Source organism: Dipodomys ordii, unplaced genomic scaffold, assembly GCF_000151885.1.
Source record: "Dipodomys ordii isolate 6190 unplaced genomic scaffold, Dord_2.0 Scaffold33, whole genome shotgun sequence".
NCBI lineage: Eukaryota > Metazoa > Chordata > Mammalia > Rodentia > Heteromyidae > Dipodomys > Dipodomys ordii.
Genome location: NW_012267249.1, coordinates 3,796,327 through 3,811,150, shown reverse-complemented (window position 1 = coordinate 3,811,150; position 14,824 = coordinate 3,796,327).

Genomic DNA, 14,824 nt, shown 5'->3' with positions numbered 1-14,824 from the left:
ATATGGCCTAGAAAGGCAGCTTGTGTGATAGGTTTATTATGGAGTTGCTCTTATGAAAGCCCCTTAATAGAATGAGAGAAACTACCAAGGGCAGGGGAGAAAGCAGGTAACTGTGTGGTTTTGGAGAAGTCTATCTTCAGCCTAATTACATGAGAAGTCCTAGAGTGAGAATTGTGCCACAAAGGTTGTTCTGCCTTGAGGCTGGGAGGTTGGACCATTACTCTCCTGTGCTAATCAAATTCTGGTGTCATAGAGGAAGGTGGGGAAACACCACTAGGTAAAGCAGCGCCCATCAGCTAAGGAGAACCCTAAAAAAAAAAGAGTACAGGTATTACCAATAAGCAGCCAACACCTGCCGCAGGAGGCGGAGAAGGATTCATGTTATAGTTTGAGTGTATTTAAAATGATCCCCCAAATGTTCATATTTAAAGGCATGGTCCCTGGGTGATAGGATTTGGAAGTGCTTTGGGCCTTTAGGATGTAGGCCTTGTAGGAGGGCCTTAGACCATTAAGGAATATGCACAAGAAGGGGACGTTTGGACCCTGAGCTCTGCTTCCTCGCTTGGTTATGGATCTGACCTGATCTTGGACTTGGACTTTCAGAGTCATGGGCCAGATGACCCTCTTCTATCTCATAAGTGGCCTATGTTAGGAATTTCGTTATAGTAATGGAAAGTGCACTAACCTTATACACCAGCATGGTAGATGGGGCTTTTCCTGGGACACTATTGCATTTGTTGCATCCCACGCCTCAGACTCTTCTGAGCCCCTTGCTTCTCACTTTAAGGTTACTGCCATCTCTTCAAAACTTCATCAGGGTTTTTAGGGACAGAAATTTTTTGGATTAGTGGGACAAAAAACAGTCTCCATTGCTGTGGTTGGTCAGGAGGTTAATGGATGGATTCACCTCACCCTCCTTCTCCAGTACTCTTTCTAGAATCTCATCTCTTGGCAAACACTTCTGGTAATCAAGCTGCCTTGTGGAGTGGAGTGACCCAGATGAATATCCTGAGGCTCTGGCCTCTTAAGTACCTTACTCTTCTTGTCTGTCTGCGGCTGTTGTTCTTGTTGGTTTACAGGTAAAACTGAATTCTGAAGGACCAGGAGACATCCATTGGATCACCTGCCATAGGTGTCACTGTCATAGGCATTTCACCCTGCCCCCATCTTGTAGCAGCATCCCTACCTCTCCATCAACCATCATGGCTAAGGCATCTAACTGGTGAGACAACTTAATTTCTTTGCTTACTGTTGGAACAAGTTGTCTAAAATGGGCAGGCAGTGGTAGCTTTAACTTTAGCAAAAAATTCATCCCAGGATGGTAACATTTCTAGACCTACTGAGTCTAAAGTAATGTCTTTAAGAAAGCCAGAGTTCCCAAGTGACAATGAAGGCAATAGTGAGCGGGGCTATTCCTACTTCACCCTAACTTTGCTTCTGAGTCCAGTGTGCTTTGTTGTTTGAGGGCAAGCCCTGTGTGATAGATCTTGATTTAAAGTAAATAGTACCTCTTGCACAGGAATTCACACCAACCATGCACCTTCACTATGCTTTGAAGAAGTTGTCGCATTGCGCTGTCAAGCCTCAAGCATCACTACAGTGCAGTAGGTAGCAGGACCAGTGGGCCACATGGTCAGGGACACATGGGGACCTTTGGTGTTGAAACATGGAATTCTTTCTCTGAAGTGTATTTACCAGGGTTCAGGCTTGCAGTGTGCAAATCATTGGATGCAGTGTGGCTGAGGCCAAAGGTAGGAAAGTAAACTTATACCTGGAATATGTGTCAGTTCTATTTGGGATGAAACACTGCCCTTTGCAGAGTAGAAGTAAATCAAATGATCACCAAGAGGGTTGGTCTCCTCTAAGGATATTAGGGTTAAGAAAAGGGCTTGATGTAAAGTAAAGATGAATGATATTTTAGCCTCTAAGAATTCAGGAAAAGTTAGGTTCAATGGAAACTACAGCATTTTTCATAATATCAGGATTGGAAGGTCGATGGCTGTAATAGTTCATGTTGGGGAACATAATAGCTTTAGTATTTGAATGAGCAAATCTGTAGGACTTGGGGTGAACTGCAACTTATTTCAAGACGTATGAGTGGAGTATCAAGAGAAATCAAAAATTGAGGATTTTTTGTTGTTAAATTTAGGATTGGGCATCATTGGGATTAGGGTGAGAGTTAGGGTTCTGGCTAGATTAGGGTAAGGGTTGGGAAAATGGAAAATTGAGTGTCAAACTGAAAATAAATTTTACACTAGGAGTGAGTAAAAGGTAGGATTCAGGAGAAATACAGTACTGTTGTTAGTATGAGGATTTGGGCGTAATTAGGGTTAGGGTTAGCCTGAATAGTTCTTTTTGGGATAGGGTTAGAGTTAGGAGAAGGGCAAATATTGGGTACAAATGCAATCTATTTTTAACAAGTATCAGATGATTCAAAGGTAAGATGAAAGAAAAAGAGTATATTTGTGGATCATTAGGGGGAGGGTCAGGGTTAGTTTTCTAGTTCAAGTTACTGTCAGCATTATGGAAGGGCAAGCTTTAGGGTAAAACTGAGTTTTCCACTAACAATTAGAAGTAAAATGCATACAAAATTTCATAGAAACTTCCATATTTTCCTTACATTTACTATTCAGATTGAATTAGGGTTACGGTTAAGGGTTAGGTTTCTGAGTAGCACATGGGCTAGATGTTAAGTAAATCGGAAACTTATTTTATTGTCTAGTATTCAGGAAAAGTTAGTATCAAAGGAATCAAGTGTATTTTCCATTATATCAGGGTTCCAGGAGAATGGATGGAAGGGTTCATGTTAGATAACAAGTTAGTTTAAAGTTATATTCAGGAAATGTGTAGGATTTGGGGCAAACTGCAACTTATTTCAGAAGTACAAGTGGAATATCAAATAGAAACCAAAACGAGCATTTTTTGCTAAATTTAGGATTCGGTCATTGTTGAGGTCATTGTTAGGGTTAGGGATAAAGTTGGAGTTAGGATTAGCATTACGAATATGGGTTAAACTGAAAATAAATTTTAGAACTACAAGCAGAGAAAAGGATGCAGGAGAAATACAGTATTGCTGTAATATAAGGATTGTGTATAATTAAGGATAGGGTTAGCCTGAGTGCTCCACTTGGGCTTAGGAGTAGAATTAGGAAAAGGGTACAACTACAATGTATTTTAACAAGTATTAGTTGATTCAAGATTAGGGTGAAAGACAAACAGTGTTAGTTTTAACATTTGAGGGTCATTAGGGCTAGGGTTAGGCTTAGTTTCTAGTTCAGCTTATGGTTAGGGTTAGGGAAGAGTAAGCTTTAGGGTAAAACTGAGTTTTCTACTAACAGATGCAAAATACATTTGAAATTTAACGGAAACTTACATTTACTATTCTGGGTTAATTAGGGTTAAATTTAGAATTGTGGTTCCGATTAGCTATAGGGATTAGTTTTAGGGTTAGGGTTAGCATATGGGTCAAGGTTAGAGTCATGTTTAAGGTTAGGTTCAGGGCCAGCGGTTATGGTGAGGGTTAATGTTAGGGTTAGAGTAGTGGTTAGGTTTGGTGTTATTGTTGGTGTTAGGCTAGCTTTGGAGTTATTATTGGTATTGGTATTAAGGTTGGGACTAGCTTTGAGGTTATATTTAGTGGTTAGTTTTAGGATCAGTGTTCTGGTTAGTGATGATTGTTAATGTTAGTATTTGGGTTTAGGGTTAGAGTTTAGGAGTAGTGTTAGGTTTAGTTTTCAGGGTTAGGGTTAGTGTTAAGTTTAGGGTTGAGGTACAAAGTTTAGGATTTAGGATTAGGATATGGGTTAGGGCTAGGGTCAGGGTTCAGTTAGGGCTAAGGCTAGGTTTCCAGTTTAGGATTTAGTATAATTATTAGGGTTAGGTTTGGCACTGGGGTTGGAGTTTAGTTTAGGGTTGGGCTTAGTTTTAGGGGTAAGGTTGTGGTTTGTGTTATGATTTGATTTAGGGTTTAGGTGTTATGCTTGTGTTGGAGTTGATGGGTTAGTTAGACTTGGGCTTGGGGTTGTATTAGAGTTAGGGTCAGGGATAAGTATAGGGTTAGGGTTAGTGCTATGGGTAAGTCTAGAGTTATAGGCAGGGCTAGGTTTGGGCTAAGGATTGGGGTTTGGCATTAGGGGTTAGGATTAACCCCTATGACCTTATGGAAGATCTTATTGCAGTCACAGGATTATTGCAATAGCAGGGAGTGGTGTGATGTACTGGGGTTGGCCGCCTGCTTCTGCAGCTTACTTATGTGCTGTGCTCCTATTTGTGGAAAGCAGGGTATGGGTAGGGCTAAGCTAGGGCTGGGGTTAGCGTTCAGTGTTTCAGATTAGGTTAGAACTAACGTTAGGGTTTGCTCACTGTAGGCACCTGTTGCCACTGCCAGGCTGTGGCACAGCTGCAGTCTATTTTCAACTCAGAGCAGCCTGGAAATCTGACTTCTCTGTGAACCAATTCTATTAGCCCATCATGGGAACTTCTCCCATGAGGTCACAGTTACGACCTTATGAGAGATCTTATTGCAGTCACAGGGTTAATCCAATATCAGGGAGTGATGTGATAGACAGTTTGACCACTTGCTTCTGCAGTTTACTTAGGTGTTGTGGTCCTGTTTGTGGAAAGCCTAGATGTATCCCTTCCATGTTATAATGGATTGTTGCTGGACTTCCCTGACCTGATTGTTGCTGGCTTCTTGGGTCAAGATAGACACCTCTGTTTATGTAATAACTTGTTATCCTATGGACAGATAGTATCCATCAAGGCTGAGTGGAACCCAGATGCTGTTTTTAAAGATGACATGGCCTTGCTCCAAAACCCAAGGGGTCTGCACTGAAATTCTCTGGATGGAATATGTCCAAGGCACTTCATGCATGTTTATCTATCACAGCTACCCTTCATCCCTGAGGCATGCCAGGCCATGTGGTCTAAATGGCAGGGAAGCTTCTCTTGCAGCTTGGATCTGTTGTAGTACTTTCAAGCTCTGAGTTCCACTCAAAGCAGGTATTCCTCTATGCTATTCCTTTTATAAACAAGAAAGTGTGTGTGTGTGTGTGTGTGTGTGTGTGTGTGTGTGTGTGTGTGTGTGTGCCTGTTCTGAGGCTTGAACTTATCGTCTGGATGCTTTTCCTGAGTTTTCTGGCTCAAGGTTAGCTGTCTACCATTTGAACCACTCCTCCACTTCTGACTTTCTGTTGGTTGACTGGAGATAAAAGTCTCATGGAATTTCCTGCCTGGGCTGACTTTAAACTGTGATCCATAGATCTCAGCCTCCTGAGTAGTTATAATTAAAGGAATGAGCCACTGGTGCCTGGCTATAAACAATAATTTTTATATTCCGAAGACTTAAGTTTTAGAGCAGGTAATTGATGGCTTGGGAGTCTCTATCACCATTTCTGCTGCACCATGTTACCTCTTCTGCACTTCCAGACCTATTTCCAGGATATCTAAGAATAGAAGAAAACTTACCTGTGATGGATTGCATGTGGAAGAATTGGCTCACCCTTGAATTGCCACGTATAGATCAATTTTATCTTTTCAAAATAGTCTCTGACTCAGGTACCTGTATTGTTCAAGGAAAGGAGTTGGTACTGTGTCCTTCCCTTATTCAGAGAATGATTCAGCCTGAGAGATGGCTAAATCAGGGAGGATTTTTTGGATCATGTTATAACCTTTGAAGTATTCATCTTATCCCTTAGCTAAGAATAGATCTGGACTATGAGCAAACCTTTCTAAAATCCTCCTCCTCCACTATAGTTTTGAGTTGTCTTTCTGTGTCAATTTTAGACAATAGGGAGTATTGCATTTTGAACTTTTTTCCCCTTTTCTCTGCCCAGTTTGTCCTTAGCGGAAGGAGCACTTCCAGAAGCTTTTGGACCAACAAGAATGTTACAGCAGTGGTTAATTCATGTGCCTGTCTCTGTGGGAGCCAGGGGTTGACCTCAAATGGTTTGACTCCACCATGTCAGAGTAGGACCAGTCTACATAAATTTCATATTTATTGACGCTTGATGAGAAACTAACACCCACTGGTTTAACAGTGTATTATAGGGAATGAACAGCTGTTTGGTGATTAGATCAGGATGAACATGGTAACAGTTTTGGATCCTATTCTTCTTTATTTGATCAAATGAACTTTTAATTATTGGCATTAGGATGATTCTGGCAAAAATTTATTTTCTTGGGACACTGGATGTGTCTTTGAACTTTTGTTTGTAGTGGCTTACAGTCTGGTAGGAGGTAGATTTCTTTAAGCATAATTAAAATATAAACACTGCACCGATATTTATTTAGCAAAGATTGAAAGTAAACCACTGGGTTCTTTCTTCTTAATATGTTATATATATTTGCTTTATTTTTCTCTCTTTCTGTCTCTCTGTCTCTGTCTCTTTCTCTCATAATTTTTTTTGGATGCTAATATTGGGCATCCAACTCTAGGCCTGGGCACTATCCCTTAGCTTTTAAACTCAAGGTTGGTGTTCTACCACTTGAGCCATAGCTCTACTTCTGATCTTTTGCTAGTTAATTGGAATTATGAGTCCTTCATAGACTTTCCTGCCCAGGCTGGCTTCAAACTGTGACCCTCAGGTCACAGCCTCCTGAGTAGCTAAGATTAGAGACGTGAGCCATCAGTACCTCATGGCTTTGTTTTTGTTTTTGTTTTTTAGGCAAAGTCTCACTTTGTAGACCATTATGTGCCACCCTGCCCTACAACAATCTTATGGACAATAAATTTGATGTCTTGTACAAAATAAATATATACTTTTGACTTGGAGGAAATTTATACTTCTTCCTCACCCCTCCCGGCAATTCACTTAGTCTTCCCCGAGTATAAGGAGTTTGGAGAGTATATGTAGATGAGCAGAATCTAAAAATGAGTCCATATTCCAGTTACTTTCCCTCCATGGTTCATATTATAACTTCAAGTGCTGGCCAAAACTTCTATCAATATATATTCAAAGAAAAATTAAAGATGTATTTCATATTCCATACATCCATTTTATTAGTGAAATAGCTTTGAATCATACCTGCCCTTCTATGTAGCCAAAGAGGTTGATTATGTCTTAAAGGAAAGGAGACAGACAGCCCTCTTCAAACTTCAAGCACGCATATATGGATATAAGAAAATGGGTTGCCCTATTTAGAGATCACCTGGTATTGGGGTTTAATTTGTAGAGCTACAGGAGACTTTACTTGCAGCTACTCCTTGAGCAGATTCTCAGAATGTGCTTTCTGTGGCCATTGTTTAGCAAGGATCTTGATATAGGGAGTATTATATTTCTTTGTGTAAGACCATTCTGCATTTCTCCTAAAAACTCATAGCTCCCTAGCTGGACTGTTGAATGCTAATCCAGACCAGACACAAAATAGATAGCATGTGGGTGTAGGGTCTGTCATCTATCATAACCTTCCTTCTCTGAAGGCACTGCACCTTCGCTTCCTTAGTTTCTTTCCTAGCCATGTCTCAACAGGTGCAAAATAGTCAGGGTTGGAACACAGAATGGAAATCCAGAGGGCTGCTGCTTTTGCTGCTCATCTTCTTCATCTCACCCATGACAATTTCCTGCAGGACCCTATGTAAAACAGGAAGTAGTTGAGTGGAGAGCCTGGTGGGTGTTAGCAACAGGAAAGTAGTGACTCCCTTGGTGAGTCCTGCCTGGCCTACCTGGATCATTCTGGAAGGAAAGAAAGATATCAGGTGGCTTTCTGTCTCTTTTAACCAGAGGAAGCATCTAGAATTTTTCTTCAGTTTCTAGATCTTCATCATAAATACTTAAGTCTTGGAGTTCTGTTGTTTTTTTTTAAACAAGCTTAAGCCCTGAGTCATTCCTGAGCACTCGCACCTCCTACAATGATATTCCTCTGTCTATTTGAAATTTTAATTATGCATTTACTCAATGGGTTTCCCTCCTGGTTAACTTCTCCCGATAACTCATTAAACCCTTGAGTCATACATTCATTATTATAGACAGGACAAAAATTAAGGACATAAAGGAGCTGTGCCCTGGGAGAAACTTGGGGGTGGATTACTTGTGGTTAAGTGTGTCTGGAGGGCTCAGTTGCCTCTTACCACATTTTAGAATGTCTCTTGTACTTCTTAATGTCCTCAGATCATTGGTTTTGACTTTGGCTATTGTAGAATACTAGCTTAAAATTCTGGTGGAAGTGTTTCCCTCCTACCTATGACTTCTGAGCCTAGATGATCTCAGAACCAGGTCGGAGCTACTATGTTATCTAAAGGAACATTGAGAGAACCAGATCACAACCTACAGAGATTATTCTTAATAACGTCTTTCCTTCCCACCACACTTTTACTAAAACCTTTCCAGCTTTACCTTTTCCCATCTTACCAGGCTATTCCTCAGCCCCTGCCCAGGTCAATTACTTCTATTGATCACACCTGTTTGCAAACTGGGGCTCATGACAGAAGCTGGCTAATGTAGTGTGAAGATCACCCAAGATAAGACATGTCCATACTTCCCACACAGTGCCTGTACCATTGTAAATACTTGGAAAGGTGAGTTATTTCCATCTTCAACTCAGTCTCCCTCACCTGAGAATTTCCAAATAGCAATAGCAATAGATATCAGAGATATCATTTCTTGAGTGTGACCATCTCCCCTTACATGCTGTATCCCTATCTGCATTATCTTTTTGTTCTCTACCACAGCCCTGGGGGAAGAGACTATTATTACCCTATTTCACAAGCCCAGAGATGTGAAGCAATGTGCCCAGGGCTACAGAGCCAGTGAGGGTGGAGCTGGAGACAGATTGACTTCCAGTCCTTGGTTTTTTGTCCTTTCATGTTTTTGAGATAGAACCTAGGCTAGTCTCACACTCATGATTTTCTGGTCTCAGATCCCCAGTGCTGAGATTATAGTCTTGTACCATGCCTGTCCTGTCTTTGGCTTACTAGCTGTGTAAAAATCTTCAAGCAAGTGTTCTTTATATGGATTTTGATGCATATAGGCTATGATCCCCTGCACAGAAACTTTTGAGTTCTTTATGACAAATGACTTATTATTGGAAACAGCCAATCCCCTTGGGCCAGGGTGAAGCCACCTGGCTTATGCTGAGGTGAACCCTTGAGTGCTTCTCTGGTTTTCATTTCAGAAACAGTGAAATATATTTTTTTCTGCAGAAGTTGGCATTTATTTCTTAATAATCAAGTTAAAAATTTATGTAGCCTCCCTAATCAGCAAAACAAAGACTTTCTGTACTTTTATGTATGCTAGAAACTACTAATGAGTTCTTGGGGATTTATCACTGACTCTAGAATAGAAGTAGGAGCCCAGATATTTGGAGTCAGTAGTAACAAGTTTTGCCAAGTTCCTTCGGCTGCAAGAGAAGCTTCTTACACTCTGCACAGCTGGTGCTGCATCTGTCCTGGGGAATTTGAGGATGAGTTGATGGCCCACACAGTATGTTGGGTGTGCATCTCTTCACTTCAGATGTCCTAGGACCCTTGTAGAACCATCTCCTGGATGGTGTTGGCATCTGAGGGTCCTCTCTGTAGGCAGAATCCCAGATATGCAGCTCAGTTGTCCCAGAGAGGAGACAGGAATGTTGACTTTTGCACCAAGTAGAAGGGCCAGCACACTACAGGGTTCCAAAGCACAGCAGGAAGGGCTGCTGAAGCCTGTTCATTGTGCACACAGGGTCAAGTTCAATTATTTAGTCTCTCTTTGTGTGGTGACTTTATGATGGTGGCTTATTGCTGTTCTTCCCTTTTCTCTTTCCTCTTCTTCATGCTTCTTCTTCTCTCCTGTTCTTCCTCTTCTTCCTTCTCCTTTTTCTCTTCCTTCCTTCTTCTTTCTAGTCCTCTCTTTTATTCTTTCTTTTTGACTTCTATCCTTCCTCATCATTCTCTTTCTCTCTCTCTCTCTCATACTATGAAGACCAGAGAAGATGTCAAGATCTGATAGATCATTCTCTTGATCTTAAAGTTTTTTTTGACATTCATAAAGTACTTCTTCTAAGCTGAACATAGAGTGGAGAGTACAAAGGAAAATAAGAAATCCCTCCTGTAGGGTGTTTTGTTCAGGATGTGTTTTTGTTTGAATATGATTTAAGGGCCCCTCTCACCCCCGGCCCTGATGCCTGTCCAAAGGCTCATGTGTTGGAAGTTTGGCCTCTAGTATGACAATGTTAAAAGGTGGTGGCACCTGCACTTTTAAGAGGCAGAACCTAGTGGAAAGTTATTAGATCATTGGAGGCATGGCCTCATAAGGGATTTACGTAGTTCTCCTGGAACCCCATGAGGACTGGGTTCATGTCCCATGATGTGATTTCCTTCCCACATGCTCCTGCCCCTGTGATTCTGTCTTCCATAGTCTGTTCACCAGAACCAAGCACATGCCTTTGAACTTTGATAGTTGTGAGCTAAATAGACTTCTCTTCCTTATGAGTCACCCAGCCTTTAAGAATATTTGTATGGCAACATAAAACAAGACTAACACAAGGGTGAAGAAGCAGACATCTGACAATTATAATAAGAAATGTGTTCTAAGCACTTACTATGTACCTGGCATTGTGCTGAGTTATTCTTGAACCAGATCATCTTATTTAATCCTCAGAGAAACACCCTGAATGGAATTCTGGCATTTTATCCTCTTATACATGATGTTGAAGCAAAGAGAAACTAAATAATTGGCCCAAAGTCACACTGCTAGCATGTCACAGATCTGACTGGAGCCCAGGAAATCTGACTCCAGTCAGCACTATTAACAGTTCCACCACCTCCTACTTAATTATAACACATTATGACAAGCATCGCATAAGTAGGGTTGAGCACAAGTGAAATTTGAATCTGGCCTGCACTTTTCAGGTTAGAGAAGTGAGGGAAAAGCATTGCAGGCATTGGGGGCAGTGTGAACAGAGACAGAGTCGTAGAAATCCAGATATTCACAACCCATGGCACTAGGGTTGGGTAGGCAACTAGCCAAGATTCCAGAGGATAGCTGAGTCTGTGAAAGCCTTGGATCCAGTGCTTACAAAGTAGAACTGTTTTACTTAAGGTAGTGGATTAATTTAGTTTCTTATATGATCAGACTTACATGTTAGAGTAATAGTATTTTTAGAGAAAACAATCACACTATTGAACATGTTTTGTGTGTTGAAAATAGGAAAATTTGTTTTTATTTTTTATTTACTTTCCAGATTTTCTCTAATGAGCTTTACATGTTTATGCATAAAAGGCATGTGTGCTGGAGAAGTGTGAGTTGGTGGCAGTGCAGCGGTGAGGGACAGTGGTTGGTGAGACTGTGAAGAAAGCAGGTGGAAGAGTCCAATTGCAAGTTAAGAGCTTTGGTTGGTTGGCAGGGACCATATCTGACTCATCTCTACTGATCCTCAGCCCTTTCCAAGAGCCTACCAGGTACTACAATAAAGCTGTCTGGTAACTTCAATGCATGGGTCATCTGTGGATCTTTTTCTTGTCTGTTTTTCTCTTCACTTGCAGTAGTTTGGTTCTTTTTCCTGGAATGTTTGGTATTTCACATTGGATGCCAGACACTGTTAGGAAGTTCCACATGGCTTCTGGATGATCTGTCTTTTCTTCAGAGAACATTTGATTGTTTAGATAAAGTATGGGAAAATTACTTGGATGCAGTTGAGGATGATCTAGTCTGGTCTTACTGGTAAACCATGGTTCTCCAGAATCGCAGTAAAAACCTGGAGTTTAACAAGTCCTTCCTCCTTCTTCTCTTCTTCCTCTTCCACTTCGTCCTCATCCAAATTCTTGGAATCTCAACTTTTGTCTTTCTGTTCCACTGAAACTAACATAGACTCCAGGCTGCTGATTTCTGTTTGACCTCTATGTTTAGACATCATCTATTATCAAAGATACTAAAGGAAAAGTGTGGCTCTGGCCCCTTTAGTGAATATTTAGGTTCTCTGGGATATTATACCCTCAATGTTGACTGTTCTGGTTGTTCTTCAGTGTCTTCAGGTAGTTACATTGTTTGAGTGAGTGTGTACACACATGTGCATGTGTGTGTATGTGTGTGCCTGTATATGAGATTTTCTCTCGCTTCTATAGAAGCCTTAGCAAGAGGGTCAATCTGATACTAGGTACCCATACTAAATACTTGAGTTTCCAGCTGAAAGTATAAGCTTCAAGCACATCTTTAATTCTTAGTATTTAGTAACCTCCTTCTTTATCTAGAATTTATTTACCTCATGGTCAAGGACTTCAATGTGTCTTTCTATACTAAGTAGAATGCAGTCACAATAGCCAACACATATTGTATGAAACTAGGAAAATTGAATAAAGAGTTTGGGTTGGGAGGAAAGGGGAAGAAAAATGAAAGGAGTGATATTAATGAAGACACAGTATACTTATAAACTGACATGTCGAATGGTAACCCATTATGCAACTACGTGAACGTAATAAAAATTACAATTAAAAATTTATTGAAATATACACCAAGTTTATAAAAATAGGTGGTCATGATTAATATTGGTGAATAAAGGTTGCTCTTTATTGACAATAAGAGATTTAAAGAAAAGTAGACACTTCCAATGCAGTCAGGAGTAGAAACTAAGGGATTCTAATTACTGTTTCTCATTTTAATGTTCTCATAATATTCATGCATGGTTAGAATGGTGACCTGCTAGCACAGCATACTTCCATTTCTGGTTAGATATATACTTAAACAAGAGCATATCTTCTTGTGGGGGGAAAAAGGATTCAGTTATATGGACAAGTAAGGTCATTTACTATACAAATAATTAAAAAATTAAGATGCAGGGTTTAACTTTTAATTGACTTGATTAAAATTAAAGATTACTAAAAATGAAGCTCATTTTTAGAGAAGGGTTAGCACCACGAAAATGGGATACAAAGAGGGCACCCATACATACACCCCTTTTCTCACCCTCATCTAGTTTCCTCTATTATTTTCATCTCATATTATTGTGATAGAAAGTACTATTCCAGGACTGAATCAAAGGTGTAACCTCTACTCTGCCCCCGTGGTTTCTCAGCCTCAGCAGCAGCTCACAGGGCTGTGGCTTTTCCTGTGGGAAGGGAGGGAAAGTCATGAATAATGTAGGGTGTTCCACTCAGGAGCACAAATGCCCGCATTACAGATCAATGCTGCTACGAAGCTTTGATTAGGAACAAGCATCACAATCTTAGAAATCCCTTTGCAATCCATCAGCTATGTTTCACTCCTGCTTATACAAAGCCCAGGGTGCAGCATGATCCCTGGGTGAATGTGTCTGTGGCAGATACTCTTGTCTGGAGAAAGTGGGGCACCATGTGCTAAGCAGAGTCAAGTCTCTTCCCCAGGAGATCTGTAATAGAGACGAGAGCTTGGGTTAAAACAGCTGCATTAGTAAAAGCAGTCCACATTAGAAGGTATTCCCTTGCTTAAATATTTGGGTGGTAAAATATTTGTGCTATAATAGTTACCATCTAAAGCCAGTTTAAGTGTACAGTTCCAACAGCATTAGTACGTTCACATTGGGCAGCCCACCCCTCCATCCATCTCCAGAACCATTTTTATCTGGCAAAATTGAAACTCTGTACCCATTAGATAAATCTCTATTCCTTCCTCTCCCTGCCCCTGGCCACCACTATTCTACTCTCTGTCTCTATCAGTTAGACTCCCCCCAATACCTAATAGATTAGGTATGGAATCATACAGGATCTATTCTTTTATGACTGACTTTTTACTTATTGTAATGTCTTCAAGATTCAGACAAGCGGTGGCATATGTCAGAATATGCCCTTCCTTTATAAGGCTGAGTAATATTTCATCTGTGTGTAGACTGTTTTTTGTTTGTCCATATTTTGTTTTGCTTGTCTGTCAATGGACATTGGATTACTTGAATGTTGTCTAGTTTGTAACTAGAAAGTTTCCCTTCAGGGCTAGGGATGCGTAGCTTAGTGGTAAAGCACTTGCTCTGAATACATTAGGCCATAGGAACAATTCCTAACACAAGAAAAAATCAGTTAATTTTTAGCAAGCTATTTTATGTATTATTTAAGAGTTTTGGCTTCCTTGAATTCTTCAAAATAAATGTAAAATCCCAAGCCATGGTGAATACTGGCAACCTGTAATCCTAACTCAGGAAGCTAAGATCTAAGGAACACTAAAACCAGCCAGAGCCCAGATCCTGAGTTCAAGCCCCAGCACCAGTCCCCCATGCATTGGATTTTCACCAATAAATTTCAGATGCCAGAGTATAACCCAATTTAAGTTAATTCTAGAGATCTTACAATATAGGTTTATAAAATGTCTCAGAAGTAGATTCTACCCCCAAAGCTATATTAGCCTGGCTGGGAAAATAAACTATTACCAAATAACTTTATCAGCTTGGATGTGAACAGAGTAGATGAAGGAGAGCGGTCCAGAAATAAGGTATTTATATTTGGCCAAGGCATGCTGAAGAGCTTTGAATCCAGTCAGAGGAGTCTGGATTCAAGGGGTAGGTGTTAGGAAGTTACAGAAGATTTCACATTGTTCTGATACTTATGGATCAGTTTCTTTTCTTGTTCGCTTTCTTTCTTTTTATCTTCTTCCTCTTAATGGTCCTCCTGACACAGACTCCCTTGTGCTGAGTTACAGGTATGTAACACCGCGCCTGGCTTAGAATACTTAGCTTTCTATTTAGTTCTGTTTTTAACTTTGAGAAATATTTAACATGTCATTGAAGGTTAAATGATAAAAGCTATGGTATAGTCAGATCTATTGTCCATTGTTCTTTCTCCTATATGTAACTCCTTTTTTTTGTTAGGTCTTGGATTATTCTCAATTTCTTCTTTTGGAGAAATATAAGAAGATACGAACCAGTGCTCATCATTCTCTCTTTTATTTGA